Source organism: Solea senegalensis, linkage group LG8 (assembly GCF_019176455.1).
Source record: "Solea senegalensis isolate Sse05_10M linkage group LG8, IFAPA_SoseM_1, whole genome shotgun sequence".
NCBI lineage: Eukaryota > Metazoa > Chordata > Actinopteri > Pleuronectiformes > Soleidae > Solea > Solea senegalensis.
Window position 1 is genome coordinate 20,811,918 of NC_058028.1, and position 12,283 is coordinate 20,824,200.

Below are 12,283 nucleotides of genomic sequence, written 5' to 3' on the forward strand. Positions count from 1 at the left end.
GGTGCGGCAGCATCATTTGAATGAGCATGAGGAACAGAATGTCTTTTTATGCAGTTCGACAGGTAACTGCCAAATTAACTGTACCACCATACGATTTAGTGAAAGTAACATACAATATGATCACGTTGATTAGTTAAACATCACTAAATTGCCTATTGTAACATGCTTTAGTGGTGGATATAATGGTGTCATGATTTCTGATGGGTGCCTTACATAGAGTGCACTAAAACCATGTATGTCCTATTTCCTAGATCATGTTTATTCTCCCTCTGTTAAACATGGAACATACCTCGGTTGGGTACTTAGCAGAAGCAACACAAGCTGCCACTCCAAAGGGTGCGTTCATTCTGATATAGGATCCAGGCTAAGGCTTTCTCACTCACTTTACATAGGAAACACAGATCAGTAAGTCTGTGGTCTGGCATATTTATCAGGTATAGCTCTGCAGTGGAATTATTTCTTCTCTAAATCGAATCTCCACGGGATCACAGTCTTTATCCTTTAGAGTGCAGGGTCTTAAAACAAATCTTTCCACCCCTAAAAAAGTGAATTACTTCAATAGAATCAGCCCTCAGATCCTCATTGTGACTCTGAGCTGCAGCCTCACTCCACTAGGCCCTGTATGTGAAGGTTAACAGGAGAACAATTTAGCAAATTCACACAAAGGCTGTGTGTGTGTATAGGACCAGATGCTGTTTTAATAACAAGTGGATGCTGAAACGGTATTATTGCTCCCTGATTAAAATCCGGACCAAGAATGCTCCACACTGGTGCTGTGGTAATCCTGCAGGACAACATTAAGCTGTGATTTAGCAGCCTTGTGACACTGGGAACCATTTATAAGATTGGGTGAGTGAAATTGTGTGTTTCACAAGCGTTGTGCAACACAGAACTGCATGGTTGAGGCGCATGCTGACTACCGCAGATAGTCAACCTTCCTGCCTCTTTATCTTCCTACTTATCTGTTTATTTCATGACGCACTTTCTATTGATTCACACTGCGTTAGCAAAATATTTTGACTTCCTCAGCTTGTGGTTGGATATTGACAGTGATCACATTTGAAAGCATCACTACGCTACCTCCTCCAGACCCTAGATGAGGATTTGGGAACAGCATTTTAGAAACTGAACGCTGGGAGCCAAGAGCTGTGTGGAAAAAGTCAGATTTACAGAATTAAAACAAGGTTTGATTTTCAGTGTTAGTATTTTTTGCAGGGTGTCGCATTATGATTTGTATGCTGTTACATTTGGAGGTCTTCAGTGTTCTGATACCTTATCCACTGACTGCCTGAAGCACGCTTCCCTTGAATCAAAACGTGAAATGGATAATCTGTGGGCGTAGACCGGCTGAAACTCTTGGGAATGTGCCCAGGCTCAGGGGGTTCAGCATGGAAGAGCGGAGAAGTTTGATACGCTCTATTGACTCCACTCTGGCTAAATGGAAGAAATTGATCTCCAAGGTGTCTTCCAGAGATTGTGTGTCAACAGCCCGATAGCACTGTCACTGTGGAACCATCTGGCCTTTGAGAGCCCAGCAGGTTGCCTCTTGCAGAGTGTACAGCAAAGCTGCTCCGACTTAAAATGTGAAAATCCTTCTGAAGAAGTGTGGAAGCTTAAATGTCATAGCATTACAGTGCCTTGACAGGCTCCTCAGATTCTCTTTTTAGCAGTATCACAGTGTTGAAAAGGCTCAGTCACAAACTATGCTTTATATATGTCTATATATACTGTATATAGACACATATAAACAAAGTTGATTAAACAAACCCAAAGTAAAAAAGACTGAAAGTTTGCTAATGCAATAGGCAAACTGACCCATTTCAGAATAATTTACACAATAACTTAAAAGTTATATATTAATACATTTGTTTTCTCATTAGTATCAAACTGGATGCTGATTTTAACAAGTGATATTCAAAATATATGTATACACATAGTATAGTGTAAAGTATGAGATGACAAACACACAAAACAAGTACTTCTCTTTCCAAAAGAAAAGGGGATTTGTGCAGTCATCATATCCAAATGGACACTAGTGTAGAGTCTCTGCTGCCCAGAGACAAAATAGTCCAAAATTGTATCTCTCTCTCTCTCTCTCTCTTTCTTTCTCTTTCCATTAGTCACCATTGCGTCTCATTTTATGAAATGGGGCCTTTCAGACACCTTTTCCACATCTCCCTGGTGACTGCTGTGTTGTGTGGGCAATCTCCTGTATATTACTAACTCACTCAGGGAGCGTAGCTCCAACATCTCAGGCAATGTAATTTACATTTTCACTCCGAGAACAACAGTAGTTTCAGATAAAGTTGTGGAAATGGTTAGCACTCAAAGTGTAATTGGTGCTTTCAGAAAAGATTGTCCCTCTGAATATAAGCCGTCTATCTATCCGTGCATCCGTCCATCTATCCATCACAAGGAAAATAAGTTGTGAAATGCAGTATAATCAGTATCTTCCTGGTATTAAATGTAGTCTTAATTGTAATTGTTTGCCCACTCCAAATCAAAGTAAACGGACAATATTTAATTGCATAGACGCTGTCTTTATGAAGAGCTCAAGCTGTGTGCTTCACTGTCAGAAGTGCTTGTGTTCAGCTTTGAGTGCAGTAATCCCTGTATCTTACAGGTTCAAAGCTTCAAGTTTTACAGGAGAACAAAATACATTATTTGTATTTGTTGTATCAGTTCTAAATAAAGTTAAGTATCAGGAACAGAACTGAATTCATGATGTGTCTTCTTCTTTGAACAGTTCAAGCAAAAAAATCAAAAATCAAAATCATCTGACTCACTTTGCATTACTGAGAAAAATGTTTATGGCCAGGGAGTTGGTAACGATGATCCATCCATCCATCCATTTTCTTCCGCTTTATCCTCCACAAGCTTACACCTTGGTCAGTTTTCCAGTCCATCACAGCACATAGCAACAAACAACCATCCACTCTCACACCGACGGTCAATTTAGAGTGTCTAATTTGTCTTATCCCCATATTGCATGTTTTTGGACTGTGGGAGGAAACCGAAGAACCCGGAGAAAACCCATGCACACACGGGGAGAACATGCAAACTCCATGCAGAAGGGTCATGGGGGTCAATTACTTTTATTTTATAAGCTGCTTAAATCATTATTTTTGACCATATATATCACAGTTTTTGCCACAGACAGTGAAGACACTACATTATGTTAGGGTTAGGTTTCCTTTATTATTGCACTATTTTTTTCCCACTGTTGCACATTTTACATTTTATGGTTACATTACATTTTATGTTTATAATGTTTTCTTGTATTGCTGCTATGTCGAAACAATTTCCCCTTGGGGATGAATAAAGTATTTCTATTCTCTTCTATGTTCTGCTGTTGTGTTGCAGACATCATGTCAGCTCTAAAGGGAGGGCCAACGTCACATACTCTCCTGCATGTGTGTTCTCCAGGGGATGGCGCCGCTTCAGGTGTCTCCTCGTCACTCAATAGGATTTTCTGTCATCATTGTTTTACTTGCGCTCACTTCTGGCGTGTTGGTGCGCATGGCTGCCGTCATGAAAACATTACCACATGTGGCTCTTTTGCCGTGTGCATCCACCTGACATGTCATGGCAGCTATTCCAGCCACAGGATTGGTTCATAGCACTGTTTCTCTCATTGTAATTGGCTGCTCTGTGTTCTGTCCAAGTCAAATCGAGTGCATATAGTTCTGTCCCATAGTAGTGAATCTTAACAAATCAAACCAGTTTTGTAGTCTTATGAGTTTCTGTGTGTGTGTGTGATGTATCCTGAACTACCGCGGAGGTGGCTGTAATTATTACTTTGACAATACATAGTACAATGGACTGCATTTATGGAGCAATTTTCTAGCCATAGGTGCTTTATAAGTAAAAGTCACACACCCAATGACGCATGCACAGTCAAATGGTGAGTCTATGTGCAGTCCTTTTTTCATCACTCAGCATTGATTCTCTGCCAGCACGGCCACCTGTGGCTGAGTCCGTCCCTCTGTCCTCACTGTTTGTATGTGGACATGTAACGCCAGCTTCACAGTGAGTTATATAATGCACACTGACTACTGAATACTTATGAATCAGGATCTCCATTAAATGTCTGAAGATGTTTAGCTGCCACAGCTAATCTACACTGCAGTTCACAGTTTGTCTCACAACATTAAAATCATGGTTTCACAGCTTGTATCTACTTAGGTATTCTAATTATTTTAATGTTGTTGGATGAATCTCCTGGTTGAGAGGGAGTTGGAGAGATGTAGTGCGTGCAGAATTGACAGGCTTCTTTGAACTCCACAAGAAATGATGTCCCTTGTCCTTCCATCCTGTGCTTCTTTGTGTGACACGACGTTCTCTCCTAACACTCACATGACAAGTAGTTATACTGAAGGCAAATGGCGCGTTTATTATGATTTGATGTAGTGTGAAAATCATCAGTGTAAATATCAGAGCAATGTCGTTGACGGTCAAAGCAGCTATTTGCTTACATGATGCATCGCTGTCAACTCCAGTGAGGTTGTTGCACAGCAATGAAAATTCACTGCATCGCATAATGAATGGAGCAATATTGTGATATTAGCTGGATGACGGCTTGATGGTCTCCGTAGTCTTTTCTTGGATGGGACTTCACATGGGCATAATAATATACTCCCATAATAATACACCTATCCCCATTTATTTATTTTAATCACAGACCTGTCAACGGTGTGCTAATTACCAGGATAATATCTGAAAAATGACCTCAAATGTAGTATTATATATTATTTTACCCGACTTTCTCCTTAAAACTCAAACACATGGGCGGACTCACGCATGGACAAATCACATGCACATATTTGACATAGCGCCTCACTCACTTGGGCTTCAGCTAATGGAATCCAGCAACAAAAATAGCAATTAGCATCATTGGTATCCAACACTACCTTATCCAGCTGGCACAGCCTCGCCAGTCTAACCAAATCTTGATTAATGTGTCCAATCCATTAGCATTAGCACAGCTGACCACTTTGAACACTACGTGATCCATCGTGGCTCTGTTCTCTCTTCCTATCTTAATCAATTTGGTTAAGTTGTTTGCACAAATGTGCAGGAATGGCACAAGTGATTAGGCACAGCGTGCTACAATATTTGAACTACCCTGAATACAACCTGAATATAATATACACCAGAACACCCCTTCGACCCTATATACAGTATATATGAACTGCATTATGCATATTGTGACCTAATCTTATAAACATATGCTGACTATTTTCCTATATCTCAATATTGTTGTTCTTACACTTACACATCGGACGGATGTGGGAGCTACTCCAGAAATGATTTATTGTCATGATTCTAAATGTGAATATTGTCACCCTCATTATCACGTTGTGTACTTCCATTTTGTTGTTAATCTTTGTATTGAATGCCATCGCTGTTCCATTTTAACAGATTGTAAAACTGACACGTTGGGTGGATGGAAAAATAAAAGCCTTGTGAGGTTCAGTTCACCTCCTCTGCCTACACAAGGCAAACTAAATGGAAGGGAAACAGCTGGTGAAAGTTTGCCAAAGCAAAAAGCTGTTTTACTCTGCGAATCTCACGTGGCGTTGACTGCAGACCATGTTCAGAGCTAATGTGTTTCAATGCACCTTTTTTTTTTTTCATTTGCCTAATTTATTCTAGTAGGTGGAAAAAATGCTGTTCAAACCATAGTGAAGAACATTGTGTCTCGGATGTCATTGTTATGCCACTATTCCAGTGACATGAAACATTGTGTTTAGTTTTTTTTTTGTTTTTTTGGAGGTTGTGTTTTCATGAATATGATAACTCTCAAACATGCCTAGCAGATTCCTGTTTTTTTTCCAATGCTTATCTAAATTTAAGGATGAACTTACTGTATATCTGTAATGTGCACCAGGCTTTATTCGCCAGCCAAACACCTATGAATTCCAGTTCAGTCTCATCATAGAAACGTATTACTTTCTAATTAACCGCTGTTTTTGGCCCAAAGGTAAACATGGAAACACTTTTATTGGTGCAAGCCTAGTCAGGTTGCACCAACAGGTTTCCACCGAACATAGTTGTTACTCTACTAACACAGTGATTATTGCGTCAGATAATTTGCTCCTCACTGCATTCATTAATGTCCCTTCATTTAGATTGGAAGCAATTCCCGTGAAATTAATTTCTATTGCTGATGATGCAGCTTTTATTAATGTGTCTCGGCTTGCAGTTTTTTTCCAATTTCAGAAAAAGATTGTTAGGTGATAAATTAAATGAACTGTATTCGTATGGAGCTCATACTGTAGACCATCATTCCAACCGAAGCCTTGTCCTTTATTTGTTTTAGCATTTTTTTTCTGATTTAACAATTTGCCTCTACAAACCAAACCAAACACAGGACGTGACAAAAGTGGATTTCAAGGCGACTACATAAAATCATGAGGCCGTGATGCGTGTACCTGCCAACACCCACTGACATACAGCCAGAGAGGGAACAATGGAGTTGGAAAAAAACGAGAGTCAAAGAAACAAGTTAACAAATTGAGGCAAATTTACCCTTTTTTTATAACAACCAGTGAATGTATCAAGCACATAAGCACTATTTGATTTTGAGAAGTGGGTATGATTCCATTCGCTGACATAAACTCATGTAACTCACTTCCTCTTCTCCTCTTTATTACCTGTTGTCATTATATTATAACAATAATAGTCGGCCTCTTTAATGTAGTCTCTTCCAAAGCAGTAAACCCTCTTTGGATAGGGATCATCACTGTGGTGGTCTACAGTTTGTTGTACGTGTGTGTGTGTGTGAGAGAGTTGACTAAGGTAATCTCAGAACTGCTACCATGGCAGGTTGTGAAACATTGACTCTGCGTACTCTGCTGTACCCCCTGCGTGCCACACCTATAGTGTCTTCTATATGTTTGCACCTGTGTGATACCTCTGCGGGGCTCAGCTCATTAGTTTCCACTATGTGTTTTCAGATTAAATAGGTTATGGATCCCAGAGTCACTGACGCACTCCATGCCAAGAGCAGCTTTATGGTTCTTATGTGTCTCTTGTTTGATAAGGATCTGGTGTATGTGAAACAGATTGCAGCCTCTTCACCAGGCCCATATTAATCACCAGGGGCATGTGAGGGATGGACGAAAGCATGACTGTCCCTCTCTTAACACATAATAATACACTTATGATTAGATGTGCAGTGGAATTGCACAGTACAGCAGACTAAATCACAGTCGTTGCTGCCGTGGCAGATCCAGTAAATAGATGATAGTAATAACAATCGATATAAAACAATAATTCTACTGGGGTCACATGTCAGGACAGCAAATATGCTTCCACAGCATGATGTACGTTGATTTATACTTGCATTAGCAGATATTGGCGCATGCACCAGTTGACTGGCTTTCATCTAAATAACGTCCAATAATTCTTCTTCCACCACACCATCCCGCTGCATGCACAATATACTTTGGTAAGGCCAATTAATATTAGATTTACTGTTTGTATTTATTTATTTGTTTGATCAAAATCACTGACCTTTCAAGTACCTCGACTGAAACAGCTCTCAGTAGAGTAGATTGTTTTCAGAAAGCCGGTGGTATGATTTAAATTGAAATATGGCAGTGACAAACCGTTTTGTTCCCATTTGGTCAATTTAGAGTGTGCAATTTGCCTAATCCCCAAATCTGCATGTTTTTGGACAATGGCCCTGAGATGGACCGGGGACCTGGACAGCATGTACCCTGCCTTTCGCCCTTTGTCAGCTGGCGTTGGCACCAGTGCTTCCTGAGACTCTCGTGTAGGGGATAATGGTGGATGGATGGATGGGTGGAAATGACTTGTTGATGCATTGTATGGCGTTTTATGGCAACTTTAGAGAGTGGTAACTGTTGACAACATGAGCATGACAAGATTCCAAAAAAAATAAAAATAAATAGTCCGGCCCCATAAATACGACTTACTGTAGTGTGTTGATGTCACTGAGGTATCCTTACACCCTATCAATATGCAAAATGGACCAAGTACATTACAGACAACTTTAATTTGATGAACTATATAAACTAAAATAAACCGCAGTGCACAGCCAGCCTTTACCTCATTGCAGATGCATTCAATGTGTGTGGCATTGATTGAATACACTGTAATATAGATGGAAGCAGTAACACATTTTTATAGTTATATTGTTTTTATCCTACTGCCAGTGTTGGTCTGTTACTGGTCTTTATATAAGCACAGCAAATTAGCCCACACACGTGTTTTGTGGTTGTGCAGGTGAATGATATGTTGTTATAATATGTGGTATCCATTGTTGCTCTGCTACCAAGTGTCCTGTGGGCTATCGCTGCTGCTAATATTATTATGACAACACATCAGCGATGAAAGCCATGAATACTACTCGACTACTTCTAAAGGAGGATGTGTGGAAAGAGGGACACAGCGTGGTCGTCTAAAATTGCTAATTAAAGTATATAAACACAGCTCCAGGTGTTTTGTAGTGTGGAAATGACTGGCTCCTGCATTCGAGCCTCATAAATGATGTAAAGTGCTTCGGTGAATGTACCTCTTCCTGTCTGTCTCCATGTGAAAGCCTCTACTGTCAGTTTGTTCAGTACAGGCTGTGCTGTGCTCAGATGGCCTTATACCTCGCCTCACTGATGTGGAACTGGCATTTACAAATAGAGAGGAAGCCCTGCTTATTGATTCTGCTGCTTTGTCATTGAGTCTGCATGACGCGAGTGGATGAGATTGAATAACCTTTATGTATGTGCTCTTCATATTTCTGCTGCCTATCATTGGTGATTAATAGGAGGCTGAGAAGGACCGGCACGGACGGAATAAATCAAACGTATGCACCGTCCAGTTCTTTCTTATAGCAGTTCGACAACAACAAACGCAAGCGACGTCTTCAGCAGGGTGAAACAAGACATGTCTGACGTTCACGGAAACATCCTCTTCGAAAATAGATGGAAAATGCTTGAGTGGCTCTTCCTGCCCGAGATCAATGTCTTGCCCCTGAAGGGTCAAATTCGGAATTGATTTTCCTCAGTCCATTTTCCCACAGTGAGAACTCTCTGAAGCAGGTAAAACATTTCCTTTAGTACATTGGACAAAGCAAACACCCCCTGCTGGTGCACTGCTGCCTCCCATTTCCCATAAAAAGGAGTGATCGCGGTTTATTATTACTGTTATTAGTATGTTGTTGTTTTTGTTTTAATTTCAAAGCCCCAGCATGTTTGGATATATCTCTGCATTAATGTTTGCGTTTTCTTCGAAAGAATGAAGGCGTTCTAAAGATTGTACTCACTTCACAAAATGCGTATAGAGACAGTGGAAATATGCAAACACGTGCACATGTCAGATTGTTTATTTAATTTCAAGTGAAAGATTTGCATGGTGTGTTTCTGAAGCAGTGTTGCCCACGGGAAAGAAATGATGGATTTTGAAGATTGGGCTACACGCAGTAGTGCAAACATTGTGTGCAAACATTGCATTGCATTTGGTCTGAATGGATCTTTTAGTTGCTTGTGGCTGTTTGTGTTTGATTATATTTGAATAACCTTCTTTGTCCATCTAAATGTGATCTTCAAGTGAGATTTGCAATCTGCAGATCCACACATGCACACACACACACACACACACATGCACACACTCACCAAAGCTGGTTTCTACCCGTTCATCATTCTTCCGTCCTGATGATGGCTCTTTGATTTATTCCTTCTTCAGTTTGTGTCATTTCAGGCTTTTTGATTCCAATGTCTGATTCAATCTGAAGGACACGAGGTACATCAAAGCTTCTAGTATTTATTCATTTATTTTACAAGAATGATTGTTCAGGAATGCTGCTGAGCATGAAAATGGCACCTGTGCAGTGTTATACTTGTTCTTACAACATAAACCTTAAATAACCACTTGGGGGTTTCTGATAAATGAAATATAGCACCTTTTATTGCAGGAGCACATGTTGTTTGTAGTGAGAATTTAGAACTTTGACAGGACTAGCTGGTGATTATGGATCATACTGGCATTTGTAGAGTAATATGTGGAAAAAGATAATGTAAAGTTGCACATTGTGTTTTCTATGGAGCTGTGTGTCTCTTTTTATTGGCACAAGTCAGTAAATGGACAGTTCACCCTTTGGCAGGTGCACTTTAGAGTTAGGAAAGAATGGAATTGGGTCATGCACATTTAGCAGAATGAATAAAAAACAACATATTTAAAGAAAAAAATATGTTGTTTTATAAAATGTGTTAAATATCTCTTCTGACTTTGTCACCCCACAGGTAAATGTTTTACAAAACACTTTGGCAAATTGGAGTGTTTTAAAAAGGAGCAGTTAAGTGTTTAAAAATGAGGCTTCAAATCATGTAAATTTCAGCCACACCGTCTGCTCTGAGAGGAGAAACTGAACACAGACACACATTCTGACCTACATGCTTTAGTGGGGATCAAAGCCTGCACTCGCCGCTGTTCATCAGTGTTATACTAAGAATATATGTATATATATATATATATATATATATATATATGTGAATGCTGCAGTATCAAAGCACACACAGTTCAACAAAGACATCTCAGCGAGCCAGCAAACCAGAGACTCACAGGTGGACAGGTGAACTGCTGAGGGTTTTTACATCATGACAGCATTTGGGGAGGAGTTATGCAAACTAAGGCTCTGGTGTGTTGTCCGAGCCACATTTTTTAGACGTGCTTAAAAACTCTGAACAGACAGATCATTGCAGACGCACAGATTTCAGTCTTTTCTACATAATTATTTGCTCCACAGGTGCAATTTTTTCACATGTCCTCAGTCACTATTTTCTTACATGCAGTACTATATATATATATATATATATATATATACATATATATACATATATATATATATGTATATATATACATATATTATGTGTGACAACTCTGCATTTGCTTTCTTTGAGAGTAGTCTTGAGCTCGAGTTGTTCATAATACGCTGTGTTCCAGGCTTGTTCTTGGTAATGACAGATATCTACTGCTGTGATCAGCTCCACTGAAGGAGGAGTCTCCGAGGTCCTCTGTACTGGGACTGTAACACACGGTGAAACTGTTAGTATATCCATCTGTCACTTTGTTCCTCATTTCCACCCGTCCGTTTCCATCTACCGTGATCCGGCTCAGCCTCTTTTGTCATTTAATGTCTTCACTTTTTCCCCGACAGTGTGTCTCTCCTGTTGTTTCTGAGCGAGGCTAAATTGTCCATCATGTATGTGTTCCCAGTCACATGTCTTTCCATCGATAGTTCTCCCTAGTTTGGATGTTTAATTTCTCTTTCTTCTTTTGTTTGTGACATAAGCAGTGGCGGAATCTCTCGTTAAGGACTCATCAGGTTTATTGATCTTGGGCTTTAAATATTTGCTGAAATTACAATTTTGCAGTGATTACGGGATCTGAGAAGAGACCAAGCCCGTGGTCATTTTTAATGCTCCCTTCAAAAATGAAACTAAAGCATATAAAGAAGAAAAATCATCTCTTTAGATTTGACTTTGGTCATTACTGTCCAGAGTTAATTAGGATTAGATTTTTAGTTGGTTGCAGATATGTTGTCCTCAAGTAGGGTTTCATCTCCAAAGTCAAACCATGGACTAACCATCTGTTGATTGTTTCACATCGGTCAATCTTCAAAGATTGATTCAAAATATAACTTTTTCATTTGGTTACCTTTTATTATATTGTTGATATCAGTAGATTTAAATCAACGTAACCGGATGGCGTGTTTAAATGACTTTATATTAAACTTAAACTATGAATTGTGTGTGAATTAAGATTAAATTCATGTCAGTATTCAGATTTTTAAGAAGGCACTTAGTGTATTGCCTCTCAATAAGCGATAATAACATTACATGAGGTTGTTGTCCACTCACAGGGGCAGAATTATTTGACTTGCTTTACATGCATATACATGAGGGGTGCACAATTTATGCTAATGAAAGACATTTCTTCTAAATCATATTGTTTTGTAATTGTTTTGTGTATGAATCCCCACTACACACTAGAGTCCACTTCCTACGTAGAAAGTGGTAGTTAAATCTTGAATCTTAAAAAAAAAAAAAAAAAACAGGTTATAAAATAAATAAGCAGATGCAGGGAATAAAAAATAAAAATCTATACATGCAATAGTTTGTTGGAATTCATCTGCCGTCAAAGACCGCAGGCATCACTATTATTGTTTAGTTGGTGAACAGGTGCAACACTAAAACATTAGTGACATTACTTGTTTGGTTTCCATTAAATTGTATTGATTAGCAACAGGATGAGTGCAGGGACC